Source organism: Alligator sinensis, unplaced genomic scaffold, assembly GCF_000455745.1.
Source record: "Alligator sinensis unplaced genomic scaffold, ASM45574v1 scaffold569_1, whole genome shotgun sequence".
In the NCBI taxonomy this organism is placed as follows: Eukaryota; Metazoa; Chordata; order Crocodylia; family Alligatoridae; genus Alligator; species Alligator sinensis.
In genome coordinates this window covers 2,001,356-2,018,023 of record NW_005841914.1, presented here as the reverse complement: position 1 = coordinate 2,018,023, position 16,668 = coordinate 2,001,356, and the positions used below count along the sequence as shown (strand labels likewise).

At 48.1% G+C, this 16,668-nt stretch overlaps 1 protein-coding gene across 3 annotated transcripts in view; it reads left to right on the top strand.

Moving 5' to 3' along the window:
* Positions 1–16,668, top strand: part of DVL1 (dishevelled segment polarity protein 1) — a 139,954-nt gene that overhangs the window by 23,036 nt on the left and 100,250 nt on the right. The gene's annotated exons all lie outside the window — the stretch shown is intronic.

The window sequence follows — 16,668 nt, the reverse complement described above, 5'->3', positions numbered from 1 at the left end:
TTCAGCAGTCTGACACTGGGACATGCACCAGGCTGCAGCATGCCTAGGCATTCATGCAGAAGCCTGAGAGTTGGGACTCCTGGGTTGTATTCCCTGACCTTGAATTAAGTTACCATTCTTCAGAAAATCCTTGTCTCTTTGCATATTTCTTGAACCATCACAGCTGCAATATCTCTCCGACACCATAAGTAGCTTTTTAATAGATGTGTTGGCCACTTGCACCAGATGAACTTACCCCTTCTAGTTTTTTATGGATATTGTGGAGAAACAACACTTGCCTTGAAGTGCAGAGGTTACCTGGGGATTAGGGAATAACTGTGCAGTGTGGTCATTGGGGATGGTCCCTCTTGTGCTGTGCTGTGGCTACCTGGCCAGTCCCTGAAATGTTGCTCTTCCTGCATCAGCACCTGCGTGCTTCCTTGTGCATTTCCTCCTCTAATGCTGATAGTTCACCCGGTCCTGCCCCTCTGCCTGTGACTTTGAATGTTGTTTTTTCCTGGTTTTCAGTCATTTCTGCCGTTCTGGAACAGTGCCCGGATGACGCAGGCCCACAGTGAGCAGACCTCTTCTGTAGTTTCACCCTACTCACTGTGTGCATGATGCTCACTTCTCATGTGCCTGACATTTCACAAGGAACCCAAACTCGTACCTGAGTTTTAGTCTTAACCCTCTTATTGTCCCCAAGGGAAGAAGTCTGATTTCAGTCTGGAAGTGCTGTGGGCTCAGGTTCATCTACCTGGCTGGGGTAAGTGAGGGGGTTACAAGTTGATGGACACTTTTAACTTGGACTGGAACAACTTATTTTGCAGTGGAGTGGCAGGCTCAATCACTCGAGCACTCATGGCCCCCTCTTCCCATTTCCTTTAAGAGACGGATGAGTCATGGCACAAATACCAGGGAAAATCATGGAGGTCTGCTACAGTGAGGACGTAGGGATGTGGATAGAGCTGTGGGGATGTTAGCATGCAGGCTTGTAACTGGTGGAGCTGACCTGGGTGCCGGCTCGCATCAATTCGCTGGGCAGTGCGCACAGCCACAGAAGCAGAGGAAGGTATGCTCAGGTTTCAAAGCAACTTAACTGGGATGGAGCTGAGTGCAGGGTCTTACAGGGTTGAAGGCTTGAAAAGGATCTCGTGAAGCTGCTGTAGTCTGGGTGGAAGAGCTCTCTCGAAGTGCTGCCTGCAATAAGTTTTAGGTTTGCACTTTGTGTAGGACCAGCAAAACTGAGTCTAATCAGGTGTGTGCTCAAGGAGGGCTCTTTCATAACCTCACTCAGGGCAGCATAATGAAGAGGCTAGTTTGTAACATGCTTTATGCATGAGCGATTGGCCTCTAGTGGCTTAACCCCCAGGAGGGATAAGAGGCCTACTGCCATCCACCGAAGGCTTTTGCCTTTAGCCCCAGAGTCGCAGACCTTGGAGCTACGGGAAGACTTCTCGTACCAGCTTCCAAGCCACAGCTGTTTCTGACATTGCAATGCATTATTTATATGGCAAGTGTGTGTGGCCTGCAAATGTTCGCGCGTTCAGATGAGAGTTGGCGTATTCCGGCACGTATATGGAAATGCAAAGCATTACCCGCCTCGTTATGATTAACAGCTTTAAAAAATAGCGTGTCGGTTCCGTTCCAGCTCTGCGGCATTCAGCGGAAACGTCCCTAGGCCAGGGAGTGATTTGCATGAGCCTTCCACAGAGAGACACCTGCGGATCTGCCTCTGAAAGCTTCCTCCATCCAACCTAGTTTCCTGTGCAGGGGCTCAGTGGGGTGCAGCTGAGATGTGAGGCCTCCTGGCAGCACAGAAAGCGCCGGCTCTTTTTTGTCGAGCAGAGCCCTTCTGATGCTGTGCTGCAGCACGGTGTTTATCCTCCCCAGCAAAAAGCTTCCTCCCTTTACTATTTCCAGAGTAAACGCACTATCCTGGCTGTGGTGCAGCAGCTACTTTAGTCAGTGGCTTCATATTTATTAAATATTTCAAGGTGGGGGAAGGACTAAGAGCTTTTGCCATTGAGGCTCTGGCTAAAGATGCAACGAGGGGTTTTTTTCATGGGTTTTTTTTTTTTTTAATTCTGCATCAAGTATTCCAACAGAAGTGTTAATCAGCTTTGAAAAGGACCTATTTTTAGAGCAGCGGCGTTGAATTCCTTTCCGAGTACTCCCAAGGCGTCATGTGATCAACCGGTCGGGGGTTAGTTATTTATTTTTTTTAAAGAGACGTGGAAAGTGGCTGCGTCAGCTCTTTGCTATTGGTTTGCTGCATGTGCCCTGCAAGGCATTGTGTCCTTACAGGAACTGCAGCTCTGCTTTGACTCTCAGCAATGGCCATCTCCCATCCTTTGTTGCTGTGAGCAATCTCACAGCAGCTGTAATGGCCTACAGTTTATACCAGGAGAGGTAGGGGAAAGGGAGGAGGGTAAATCATTGCACATTGTGTGGCAACATGAGTCTTGCCTGATAAATCTGAGTCTTCCACAGAAACATTTCTGGAAAGGTTTAAAGTTGGAACGTCAGATTCTCGGCTAAGTACGTCAGCAGATCTCCAGTGACTGCAATGAATGCCTGACTTCAGTGAAACCACGTGTTTCCGCTCCAGAGGATAGGGCTCCACATTTTGTGTTCATATATGTAAGTAGATCGCAGTTCGTTTAGGAGGCTCCAAAGTAAAATCAACTTGGGGCGTGGTGTGTAATCCAGAGCTGCCAAAACATTTAGTAGGTTCTTATAAATGGCTTTCCGTGTTGTTTACACGTTGTAGTTGCAGAGTTATGGTGACTTGGCCACTAATTTAAACAGCTGCTTTGGAAAAAATGCTGCTTCATATGTAGAGTCAGAGTTGACACTCATGAGACACAATTCAGTGTTAACTTCTGTTTGTAAAAGCCATGCTCTAATGCAGGGATATGCCTATACCCCCGGCACGGGTGCCAGAGTGTGGCACGTGAAGGCATTTTGCTTGGCACGCATGCCTCTGGGCAGACTGTGGGGAAGGGGCCAGGTCTGTGCTGCCATAACATGGATCAGACTCCTCGCGGGCTCCCATGCCACCAGCCCCTGGCGCACCAACATCCTGCGAGTCGAGGTTGCAGTGTTTTGAGCACTGTACCCAAAAATGTTGCCTACCCCTGCTCTACTGGATTTGTCTTTTGTCCTTTCCTATAGACCGAAACACATTATTAGCTGCTGAATTTCAGGGCAAACAATCCTACTACTTTTTATCCTTCTCTCTAAGGATCTCCAAGTACTTGACTAGTATTAATGCATGGAGCTTTGTGAACCCCACCGTTCAGTGACACGAGAAAGAAGTGAGACTGAGAAGGGATTGGCTCAAGCTCATACTGAAAGGATGGGATTCACCCCAAGTGAAGGTGTGTTAATTGTTCCCCTTTCTGGTAGTGGAAGCCTTAACCGCTGGGTGAAGGCTGACAGTGTTTCTATCATTACCCCACCCAGCAGCTCTTTCTGGGGAAGGTAAAACAGAATTGGTGCATCACAGCAGCTGCTGTCCACTGGCCTGGGACCCACGTCAGTCAGCTTCCCTCCCCTCCAGATCAGAGGTAGCTGATATCTTGTGCTGCTCCAAGGCCCTTTCTGTGCTCAGATTCCCGTGAGTGAGTTCACACTGCTGGATTCGTCCCTGAAATGAGAAGATGCATTGGGGAGCCTCTCAATGGCTGATGACTGATTCTCACAGGTTTTGCCCTGGCCGCGTGTTCAGCTGTTTCGGTCCAGATAGCAACGGCGCAAGCAGCACTAGGGGCTCATGTTCGGAAGGTGATGACATTTGGGCATTGTACCATTTCATGCTGAGTGATAGTCTTTGCCCTGAATTGCTTATAGAAACAGGTGGTGGCTCTGCTGGACATCAGGAGGGCTAATAGAGGCTGGTGTGAAGCTGCCTTGTACTTCTCCCATCCCTAGTTTGGGCTACAGGAGCATAGCCAGGTTGGGCCTGAATTTGCACAGCATCTCATTCTGGATGCAGGGCCTGCTTTTTTCCTAGCATGCTTTCAGGGACCTCTCCCTTTGACTACTTCACCCTCATCCTCAGACGCAGCCTCTGGTGACCAACAACTAAAATTCCCCCTGTTTTTGTCCAGCTGATGACACCCTTTGGCCTCCCTCTGTAATGACAGACGTCTTATCCACAGATGGCTATAACTGCCTTACATTCTTTTAATATAAAGGCTCCCTCCTTCTTATAGGTGGTCTATGTGAGCTACAGGCATCCGTCAGAACGGGAGAGGACATAGGCTGGTTGGATGTAGAAGTACAAGTGTTATAGACAGGTGCAGTCTCCAAAGGGCAGCCCTAGAGCTGAACTTCTTCAACCTTGGATGTGTGCATTCATGGCTTTGGTTGGTCTCTAATACAGTTGCAGCCAGGAAAAGGCATTTGCCCACCTGAACACTGCTGTGACACTCCACAACAACCAAGGCTGTGCATCCGCTGTACATGCCAGCTAGCCAGCCTTCTTCAAAGCATGGATGCCTTGCCAATAAGTGCAGTCCTTAAGGATGTGTGTGCAGCTTGTGACTCGAGCAGAGGAGATGCTGATTCTTCTATGCAGGCATTAAAGAAAATCCTCCCCCTGGTTTTGGGGCTGAAATTACTCTCAGGAATGCATGATGCAGTCAAAACGTGAGCATAGCTCTTAATAACCAACTGCCCAAATGGCTCTGAATAAGAGGCCGTTTAAGCTGTGTGCCATTCCCTTATTGCTCCTATTACATACGCAACCTAAATATTGAGGCAGCAGGTGGCTCGTGAGGTAAGTGAGGGGCTGTTCAAGTAAAATGCTGTATTGGAAGGAGAAGCAAGTGAGGCAGCAGGTAATGCAAGTGCCATCGAAGTGGGGGGGAGGAAATATAGTGGGCATAGGGATTGTGTGGGAGTCCATACAGGATGGGTGGCAGTGGAGGGGACCCAGGCACAATTGCAGAAGGTGAAAGGGAGAAAAGGATTGACACCACCATAGGTTGTTTCACTTGGTATGGCAGTTAGATCTGACATCTCCTCCAAGTCCAAGCAAAGAACATGAGCTTTGAGGCCATCCTCTTTAACGCCTTTGTAATGCTTTTGAGGAGCTTGAAGAGTGGGGAGCAGGGGAATGTAGGTACCTGGGGCTGGGGGTTCCTGGGCTCTATTCCAGGCTCTGTCAGTGATCTGCTGCATAACCTCGGGCAAGTCACTTCCCCTCTGCTTCCTTTCCCCTATTTCCCAACCCAAAGTTTAGCAAAGGACTACTTTGTCAAGTGCACCGAGATCAATCCTCTGCTGGCAGAAAAAGGCAGTGTTATCACAAATCTCTGAAGGATGGGTGCAGACTCCTCCCTTGTGCACTGCTTCCGAGTCTCATCATGCCCTTGGCACTGGGAGGGTCAAGTCTGCTTCTGAGGTATGCTGTGACCCTTTCTGGACCTGTTACCCCAAGGATTTGCAGCCGCTGTTTTGGTGACCAAGGTGTTTTACTCTTGGTTCCATGGTGACTTTGTGCTCAGTGCTTTGCGATCTGCTTCTGCATGCTAGTGCTGTCTCCACCCTCCGGCCTCAGGTAGCTTGACAGCTGTAGGCTATAAAAAATGGATGCATTGGGATAAACAGTCAGATGGATTGCAGATTGGCTGAAGGGTCGCACTCAGAGGGTGGTGGTGGATGGATCATACTCGACTTGGGGGGAGGTGGGTAGTGGAGTCCCCCAGGGCTCGGTCCTGGGGCCTGCGCTGTTCAATTTCTTCATCAGCGATCTTGATGCTGGGGTGGAAAGCAACCTGTTTAAATTCGCTGATGACACCAAAATTTGGGGGGAGGTGAGCACGCTAGCAGGGAGAGAGAGATTGCAGAAGGATCTGGATAGGTTACAGGGGTGGGCAAACAGGAACAGGATGCATTTCAATACGGACAAGTGCAGGGTGCTGCACTTGGGTAGTAGGAACCAGCAGCGCACTTATACGATGGGGAACTCCCTACTTGAGAGCACGGAGGCGGAGAGGGATCTTGGTGTCATTATTGACTCCAAGATGAACATGGGCCGACAATGCGAGGTCATGGTTGGCAGGGCTAACCGGACCTTGTCGTGCATCCACAGGTGCATCTCGAGTAGAGCCAGGGAGGTGATCCTCCCCCTCTATGCGACGCTGGTCAGGCCACAGCTGGAGTATTGTGTCCAGTTCTGTGCGCCCCATTTCAGGAGGGATGTGGACAACATGGAGAGGGTCCAGAGGAGGGCCACCCGCATGATCCGGGGACAACAGGGCAGACCCTACAGTGAGAGACTGCGGGACCTGAACCTATTCAGCCTCCACAAGAGAAGGCTGAGGGGGGACCTGGTGACCGTCTATAAACTCACTAGGGGGAACCAGAAGGGTTTGGGGGAGACGCTGTTTCCCCTAGCCCCCGCTGGCATAACAAGGAGTAATGGGCACAAGTTGATGGAGAGGAGGTACAGATTGGACATCCGAAAAAACTACTTCACAGTTAGGGCGGCTAGGAGCTGGAACCAACTTCCAAGGGAGGTGGTGCTGGCCCCTACCCTGGGGGTCTTTAAGAAGAGGCTGGATGCCTACCTGGCTGGACTCATTTGAGTCCCATTTTTGTTTTTAGGGTTTTTTGTTGTTCTCCCGCCCTGGCGGGGGGTCGGGCTAGAAGATCTATTAGGTCCCTTCCGACCCTAAAACTATGAAACTATGAAACAGGGATTGCATGTGACCCAGTCCTGCAAATACTTGTAAGAAAAGTATTGTGTCCTGCCAGAAGTTGACCTCGTCCAGGCTGCAAGATGGGACTGAGACACAAATATTCATTTGACTTTGTGGGAGTTTCAAGGAAGCGGAAGACTGAGCGCTTGACTTTCCAGGTGCCAGATGATCTGAACCCCCTTTGCCATGGAGAAACCCTTCCAGAAGAGACTTGCCCCCCACAACATGCTAATTTAGGGGCCTGCCCCTCATGCATGGGAGGAAGCATTTGGCCAAGGAGAAGCTGGTCAGCATCCCAATTCCTGCTTGCTGTACCAGCCTGGCCAGGATTTGGGTTGTGAGCCCTATACGTAAGCCCCGGGATGCTGAGCTGCTGTTCCACGTTGGTGAAGACGGACAGACCTGGTGCTTCCCAGGGGCAGGCATTGGCATGTCTCAGCCATGTGTCCATGCACATGGCTTTTTTCTCACTTGATCCATGTTTTCAAAGATATCCTTGAATGGAAGCATATGGGTTCATTCATTCATGTTCCATCCCCCAGTGCCACCCCCCAGCCCCTGTGAAGCCAGTGTGGATTGAACAGGGCTGCCTCTTTAGCAGAAATAATGATTTATAAAATGGTGACATTTGAAATTAGTGGCTGCTGCTGCACTTGATGTTCTTGGCACTGTTTGCTGCTACCCAAAGCGCACTGGGAATTGCAGGCTGTTATTTTCTTGCCTCATAGCCTGGGGCTGTTTTCAATAGTTCAAGTTGCAACAGAGCTGGAAGGCCCTCCCCACCAGCAACAGAGAGCCGATCCCATGTTGAGATGCACAGTTTTGGAAGCTATGGCTTTGGAATATTGGTTGTCCATCAAGGACACTGCCAAACCGTTCTGCGCAGGGAGATCCTGCCTGGCGCAGAATATCTTGGCTTTAAAAAGACCACTAAACCCTTTGTTCTTTAGAAGACATAGCAAATGCATGGTTGTTTAATAATGCAACTCAGTGCAAAACTGTTATTTGGAGCTTAGTGTATGGCCCCAAAATGGACCCTGGGGCTTCAGACGGGGTCAAACATAACTTCAGTCACGTAGGTGACCTCATGGATTTTGGTGGCCCTGGCCATGGAGGTAGAGCGTCAGGTTTTGTAATACCTAGTAAGGGACATTTCCTTGCACAAAAATGGCTTCCCTGACTAAACCTGTAGCTGCCAATATATTACCATGTGTCAGGTATCCAGGTTGTAGCCGTATTGGTCTAGAGGAATGAGAAATCATAACTCATGGAAGAGGCAACATCTTTTATTAGACCAACTAGATATTTGCAAACGAATTATTTTATTTATTTGCAAGTTTTCGGGCGCACACGCCCTTCATCAGGCATAGGAGAGAGCAGAGACTGTTAAAGTTCTCCTACGCAGAAATGAAAATTCATATTCACAGGAGAGCTGAAGGTGTGGTCAAGTCTCCTTCGTGGAATAGCTCATTTTGTCCAGGTTAGGCACAGAGAAAGCTTGAAGAAGTATTTTTACCTCCCAAGTTGTCTACATCCTGTTTGCCACCAGACAACTTCAAGGTAAAAAGACCTTTTCAACCTTTCTCTGTGTCTAGCCTGGACAAAATGAACTATTCCAAACAGGAGCCTTTACCATACCTTCAGCTCTCCTGTGAAATATGAATTTTCATTTCTACCTAGGAGAACTTCAACAATCTCTGTTCTCTCCTATGTCTGATGAAGGGTGGGTGTGCCCCAAAGTTTGCAAATAAATAAAATACTTTGTTTTGCAAATATCTAGTTGGTCTAATAAAAGATGTCACCTCTTCCATGAGTTTTGACTATATTACCATAGCATTTTTAGGCTCTGACCTGGGATTGGATGTATGAGGAGCACAGTAAAGGTCCATTTTCAGCAAAAAGCTGAAGCAAGTGGCTAAAGTGCAGCATATGCTAGGTGCTTATGCAGGTCCAGAATCCCCCGATAGCAAAGGATCTGTACCTGCAGATGTGATCGCAGGTGTTTGTGGATGTATCCAACATAACAGGACACTGTCAGATTGAGATGGGGCCCAAAACGGAGTGTTTTGAACAATGCTGATCCCTAATGTGATGTTTCTATGACTCGCCTTAAAACTTCCAGTGAGCTTGTTTTACTATTCGGTATCCCCTGCTGCAAATGTTTGCAGCCTCAAAATTGCAGCTTTCTGGCAGTTTGCAGGATGCCGGCAGTGAATGACTAAAAGCAAAAGTGAAATTGCATAGCGACTTGTCACTGTCCAGAGCTGCAGGAAGCAGAGATTTGTGAGCAGTTTAAATAAATCAGAATTTTAAAATGCTTTCAGTTCTGATAATGTGAAGGGACATAATCTGCTTAAAATTGCACTCCTGGCAATAAATGTATTGCCTGCCAGGATTACTAGTAACAATGTAAAAAGGAGAAAATGATTCTTATCTCTCTTACAAAGGGATGGGGAATATGAAAAGGAAGGTAGCATTATTATTGCCAATGTATTTATTTCTAGAATCTCTCCAGCAGAGGTTAAAGAAAAACGGTTTTCTCTATTTTGTTCCTCATTGGGTTTAGGCTGATCATTGGACAGCACTTTGCGGAGAGGCAGTTTCCTTGTGGTTTATGTGGGTTTGTCACACGGCAACAAGAGGGAGAAACACACAAATAAAGGAAAAAGTGGCCATTCAACCACACGTGGTCTGGGAATTGATTAGATTTCAAGCTGACAATTTTTTGTTTATTAAAAGAAGTGGGGAGACTTTAAAAATGTCTATTGGATGCAGGAGTGAAAATCCCATTGATTTGGGTGCCTAAGTCCATTTGACACTTTTTGACATCCCGCAAATAATTTTTTTTTCTTTAACATGCATCCTTTTAAAATCACCAAAGTTACATTTTAATTTAGTGGAACCAAGCTAGTGTTTCACATGAGTTGCAATCAATTTAGCAAACTAATGCAAACCATAGAAATACACAAATGAGCAAGAATTCTCTGGCTGGGGAGTTAGTGGAGCCAGCGTGTTCAGAGAAGACCACTTGGCTGGGACTCAGGAGATCAGTCCTGTCCCAACTCTGTCACTGCTCTGTTCTGTGACCTTGGGCAAGTTGCTTTTCCTCTCTTTGCCCCCACTTTTGCCCTTTGCCTTGTCTATGTGGACCATGGGCGGCCAATTATTTTGGGCGGAGGGCCACTTCCTGAGCAAGCCATCAAGGGCCGTATGACAGGCAGCCCAGGGCAGATTAATATTAGTTTTCTAAATTTTTTAGGGGCGCCCGTGGGCCAGATAGAATGGCCTGGCAGGCCGCATCCGGCCTCTGGGCTGCAATTTGCCCAACCCTGATGTAGACAGTCCCTGTCCTGAGAGCTTGCAGCTCTTCAATTGTGTTTGGAGCTTGCAGGTGTTGTACAAAGAATAGTGGCATCTGAAAATATCCAACCTAAGAGTCTGTGTGCCTCATTGCTTTGGGGATTGATGAAGTCAGTGGGGGAGAGAACTGCTCATCTGGAGGTTTGAATGCTCAGCAGTTTTCATAACTGAATTGTTGTTGTATTTGTCCCAACTTGAGCTTTCCATAAATGGACTCCCACGGAGCCAGCAGCCACCTTTGGAAATGTTGGCCTGACGGTTTAGAACCAGGAAAAGTCTTTTTCGGGAGCTGGAAGGAGGAAAGGCCTCTCTGGCTTTCTTCCCTCTTACAAATCACTTGAAGGGCCTACTGGAAATGCTCCTGCTGTCCCTGCTTTCATTCAGCCTTTGTTTCTTATTTGGAGCAGAGCAGAAATGCAAGTGGAGGTCTCCACATCCTGGAGGAAGCCACATACAGCACAAGCTGCAGTGTTCCTGTAACGCTGATTAAAAGCAAGCTGTGGATTAAGTGAATCCAGATGAACTTCAGCGCTGCTTATTGTTTCACCTGTCTTGAGATGAGGGATTTCAAAGCAAGTACAGCTAAGCAGATTGAAACGGCAGTGAGGGCACCTGGCGAACGCCTCAGTCCGGGACCCACGTTGGAGTGTCCCTCAAGAATCGGCAGCATATTTCTGTGTGAGTCCTGGAGCAGCAAGGCTTGAGGGACTGTGCAGTGCACAGCAGCCAGCAGGGACGGTGAGAGGGGATCCACTCCTGAGCAGCTACTTCCACTTCTGTCTCCAGGGAGGCAGCATGGGCTGCTTTCCATCTGCCCTGCCCTGGGCTCCGCTCCTGCTGCCAGATGCTGGGTTTAGGAGTGGTTCCAACCTGCAGATTCAAAGAGGGCTTGTCCCCAAGGTCTGTTTTCAAGCACAAGTAATTTTTGCAGGGTGATCCAATCCATCCCTCCAGCAGAGAAACCAAGCTGGGATATATCATATAATTCTTCATTCCCATTCAACCCACTCCAGAAGCAGGACCTGAGCACAAAGTGCTACTTCATCATCTCTCTCCCCCCCAGCTTGTACTTGGGTCCCTGGAAAGCCACAAGGCCCAATGACTTCTACTCTGACTTCTCTGATAGGACGGTGTCCTTGGTTGTCCCATATGCACAGAAGGGATGGAATTGGCTTCCTGAGTGTATTTAGGATCCTGGTTGCTGATCAGAGCGGTTGAGCCTAAGTAATTACTCCGTCTGCCCTGCAGAGTCAGCGCGGTTGTGGGAGGGGGAACTGGAGGCCATTCTGGTTTGTACATTGCCCCCAGACCTGCCGACTAGTTCTGCCCTAGGACCGTATCAATGATACTGATAACAGCAGATTGTAACCAAAGGGAGAGCTTGGCTGCAAAATCTTTATGCTTGTCCATTGTCACCAGTAATAAAAACCCAGCCTGGCTTTGATCCGGGATTGAATGAACAGAAAGAGCTGGCACCTATTTACCAATTTTTTGGGGTGGGGTTTTTTTTTTTTTTTTGCTTTCCTAGAATGTGAGCAAATCTGAAATGAAGCCATTGGGCCAAAGTAACTAAGAAGCATTGCAGTACCATTTTAGACTCTCTTTTTGGCCTGAATGGCTGTCTGGCTCCAGTTCAGCAAAGTGGTTAGGACTATGTCAAGCCCCTTGGTTTAGCTGGGAGTCTTATTTTAAACAATTGAATCTTTTTTACAAGGCCTCCCCCACCTCCTTCTGCAGATGCCTCCACAGCAGCCTGGTTTGCCTTGACATTAGAAAAGTGGTTTCAGATGGATCACTGCCTTTGCAGAAAGCGATGGGGTGGGGGGTTGAGAGGGGGGAAGGTGATGGGATTGCACAGCTCACGTTTCCTTAATCTTAATCTTTGCTGCTTTAAATGGAGACTCTCCAGCCTACAGCAACAGTCATAAAAAACATAGTTTAAAGTGCCCTGCTGAAAGATGACATCTGTAACTGTTTTGTAGAGCTAGAGGCTGGCTCGCTGGGGACTTGTTGCGAACACACAGCTTCAAGGCAATCGCTAATTACTCCCAGTAGTATGGAACCACTAGTTGATTTAGATCCTGTCGTATTCATTTGGTTGACTCCAAAGGTATCGACTGTAATGTAGTCAACGCTCTCCTCCAGCCTGGCTGAATCCAGGCCGGGATTTTGGGAGGCCTCATGCAACGATACCCAGCAGGGCAGGCTAATTTAGTTAGTCTGGGAGTGAGCGAGAGCCACAGGCTTGGTCTGTGTCCAGCAGCCTCGATAAAGACCTGGTTGACCTAGATCCTGTCCAGCCTCTCTCCTCTCTTCCTCCCAAGGGGAGCATTGGATTGATCACAGCCTCTGACCTTTTCCTTCCTGCCGTTTTGCTGGGGGATGCAGAGCACCTTTTTTTTACAGTAAATTGCAAGGGGCTAATTTTAGTTGATGCTGCCAAGAGTTTCTTACCACAGTTATCTGGAGCAGCAAAACTTCTGAATTCAGTCCCCTCAAACATCGTTCCTTGGTGTTTCACATTTAAAACCACGTCAGACTAACCCAGGAACACATGTACCGTGGAACATGGGCTCAGGACCCAGTCTTGTGTGCGTTGCAGTAATACCTGTGGGCTCTGCTCCATGTCTAGGTGCCTAGTGACTTGGGCCCTGGCTTAAAAAGCTTAATCTAAGTAGATAAAAGGAAAGCTTAGGCCCCCATCATGAGCCTGAGGCAGCGATTGTGCTTTAGGCATGGGGCCGTTCAGGGAATCTTCGGCAGAACTGGGACTTGGACTTTGGTCTTCAAAGGGTGCTTCCGTGATTTTAACCACGAGTCGATTCTTACTTTGGGAGGGATGGGCATGCATTGGAGTTAGCCTGGGAAGATTGCTGGTTTGGGCAGAAGTCATGAAGAATGTGGTGACTCTGTCCCCAGACTTCGGGTTGGATGGGTTTTTTTCTTTATTCTTTCTATTTGGATTTGAGGGTTTGTTTGAACTTGGGACATTCAAGGGGTGAGAAGCTTTGGTATAAAAATCCACAAGATAAAAATGTGGAGCAAAGGCTTTGAAGTGAGAGCCCTACCAGAGCATGTGCGTTTTGCTTCAACAATAATTGCGTCATTTAACTATCTGATGGTTTTAGAAATTTGATTGGAATAAAACATTTGGGTTGCTCCTAGCATTATGTTTGGTCTTTCTGTTCTTATCCTACGCTGGTGGAGTGCTGGACCAAACTCTGAGCTATTACATAAGTCAGTGTCATCAAATATCTGCAATCTGTGTACCAGCAGATTCAAGTATATAGCTGTACCTTTTTAGAGAGCCGACTTGAAAACCATTAGGCCCAAGTCTGCTCCATTTACATTGGAGTAAGTTAGGAATGTAGTGGATATGAATTCAGAATTGGGCATTTGCCAAGAGGCTTATGACATGGCTCCCTCACTTTGTATCTGGTTTGACGGTTTCCTTTGACTGCAGATGTTGACAGCATCCTCCATCTGCACACGCAGCTCATGTTAACATCCGTGGGAGCTGCATGCATGGATGGAGGCCATGATACAGCTGTGCATGTTTCTACATCCACTTGGCTTGCAGCCATACTGTTTGGAGCTCTGATTTGCTCAGATCTTGCAAAGCTAAAAAGGGCAGAGCCTGGTCAGTACACGGCTTGGGTGACCTCTGTCGAGCACCCTGGCGTGAGCAGGAAGTCAGAACGGGGCTGGTATTCCTGTTCCTGCCGGAGTCGGCATATATAGCAGTGGCTCCATGTGCTAATGACATTGCTCTCTTGAGAGGTCGCTCAGGCAGTTTTTGCAGGGGCAGGGGGATTAACCTATGTTTCCTGCTTAAATATTAATGCAGAGTATTTATGCCTTGTCTCTGTAATGGCCTGATCCACCGCCTGTTAGAAATCACGGGAAGACTTTCTGTAAGCATAATTGCTTTGGGATCAGGCCGTAAATTGCTCCTTTTGTTGCAGCTGGGATAGAGAATTCTTTTTCCTTTTGGCCCTAAAATAATGTGGCGTTCCTGCATCCTCCTAAAGCGCTGCTATGTCCCAGAGGTGGCGGGACCTCGGTGGTGGCTGGCGTTACTCCCGTCAATAAAGCCGTTTGGCATGACGGTTGCTACATAAGTGCTTCATGTTGTTCCGCACCCGTGCTCTTGTAAAGTGGTGCATTGTGCCTGGACCTCGTACGGCCAAACGCAGCTCCACAGACTGCAAAAACTTTGCCTTGCGGGAGAGCGTGGCCCCTTGTTATTGTATGACGTTACAGCGGAGCAAGATGAATCCGAATCGGTGCAGCAATGGATCCTTTAGGCCTCCGCCCACGCAGGACCCCTCTTCCCACTGGCACGTGGAGCCCACGTGGATTCGAATGCCCGGGATCTACAGTGCATGGGGACGTAGCAGGGTTTTAGGAGGATACAGGGACACATTATTTCAGGGCAAAAAGGGAGAAGAATTGTCTAATCCCAGTTGAAACAAAAGGAGCAATTTAGGGCCTGATCCAACCCCGTTCTGTTCATTCAGACATTTTAGCTGACCACAGAGATGGAAACAGAGGTGAAAGCAAGCCAGAGAGGGTGAGGACAACTTGGAGGGACTTTGGCACAGTAGAGGGGGTTGTACACGGGGCGGGGGGGACAACGAAGGGAACATGGAGACTTGGCTGGGCAAAACCAGAAATGCAACGAAGGGGATACTAACTGCGACTGACCTGGGCCACAGGAGTATAGACAACCTAAAGGAGGACTGAAGGCTGAGGGAGCGATTGTGATGGTCAAGACATTTGGTCCCTACATCAGAGGGCTAGGTCCAAGTGGGCATGAGCTGTTTGGAGGTATTCTTCAGCCCTGAGGACTTGGGGTGGGCCAGGAGATGGCTGGCTGAGGCTCTAAGAAGACAAACAACCAGAGGAATTGTATCCCTATTCTGCTGAACAGATGTTGGAGGGTTGCTGCTGGTTTTCCACTCGGCTATAAAGCAACAATAAAGCCACATTTAAATAATTTTTTTTTCTTTGTGAAATCTATTTGGAATATTCTACTCCTGGGAAACTTTCAGGTTGGTGAGGAGGAAGAAGAGGCAGCAGGCTTACTGCAGAGGCTGCCGGGCAACAGATGAATTGGACATGCTTGCTGTCTTGGTAGCCAGGTGGTGGACTGCTGCAGTGCTAATTTGCCTCAGGCAGTTAAGATGCTTGGATTGGGACTTGGACAGTAGATGAAATATGGACCCCTTCACATCCATCGTGCCTGGTATCTTGTCTTTGTTCTCCTGCCAGGCTGTGCTGCACGCTGAGTCAGGAACTGAATAGTACCATCTCTTGCATCTCACAGTCTGCTGCTCTGGCTGCTGTCAAGCAACTGCCCAAGATGCAGGGAAAATGCTGCTGTTCTGCTCCCCTGCACTCTTGGTTTGGCCTTTCTGGAGCTTTGCTGAGCTGATTAACACCTAATTTGTGTTCTCCCTGTGATCACAAAGCTTTGGCATGGCACTTGTTAAAGGGGGAGAGAGAACTCCAAGCCACAGCTGCACCTTGGCACGCATCCATATCCCCCTGGGGACAAGCCTCAGCTTTGCACACACTTTTGTAATGGGCAGGGGAAGAAAAAGAGGGAGGGGTGGGGAGCCAGGGAGCTTGATTAGCAGCAGGAGAAAAATGATGATACAAGAATGGAGTGAATTATGCTTGAATTAATGAGAAAGGGATGCAATTAAGGCACTTTACTAGGCTGTGGGAGCCCTGGTTCAATATCCAGTGCTGCCACAGACTGCTTCTTTGACCTTGGGCAAGTCACTAGGCTCTGTCTAGAGACCTAGTCTGTAAAATGCAGTAATAGCCCTTCCTTTGGCCTGTTGGTTTCCACTTGAATTGTTCGGTGTAGGGGGCTGTTTCTTTTATTTTGTGTACATACAGGGCCTCTGCTTTTGGTGAGGACCTTTAAGCACTGCTCTAATATTATTATTATTAACAGTGACAAGGTAGAATTAAGACTCAAGAGTTTAGGAAATGAGTGAGATTCCCTTTTGCAAGGGGGCAGTCACTGCTGATCGCTTTCTACCTGCTTTGGGATGATTGGTGCGACCAGGCTACAAATGAGAGAAAAAATAAGACCCAGGCCAGGGAACATGGTATTTCTATATTGTTAGATGGGACAGCTGTACCCCACCTCACCCCCTACCGTCTCCTGGATCTTCCTCCCCTGCAGAAGGTTGGCTGGAAGAGGTAGGATTTAGAGTTGCCAGTGGAAGATTTCTTTAAAAATTTTTTTTTTTTACCACTCATGGGACTGATTCTCATTCAAAGTACCCCTGCAGAGCTAGGATCTGTCTGGTTTTATGGAGAATTTCTTTCTTGTGTTTGTGTTTAACTGGAAAAGATCATCCTAGGCAGTCCCCTCTTTCCTCCTGAATTTCCAGTGCTCAGAACTGCAGGCCTCCAGTTGATTCATTCGCAGGCATTTTCTTACTTCAGGAGGAGTTGCAGGCTGCAATATGGGGGGAACGAGGGTGGGACAATGACCAGAGGGTTTGATCCTGCAGTAGCTGTCAGTGCTAGCATCAGTAGTGATGGGGCATTGATAGTAGTGTGCATTGAGTCTAGCAGTCCTGCTGTGCACCTG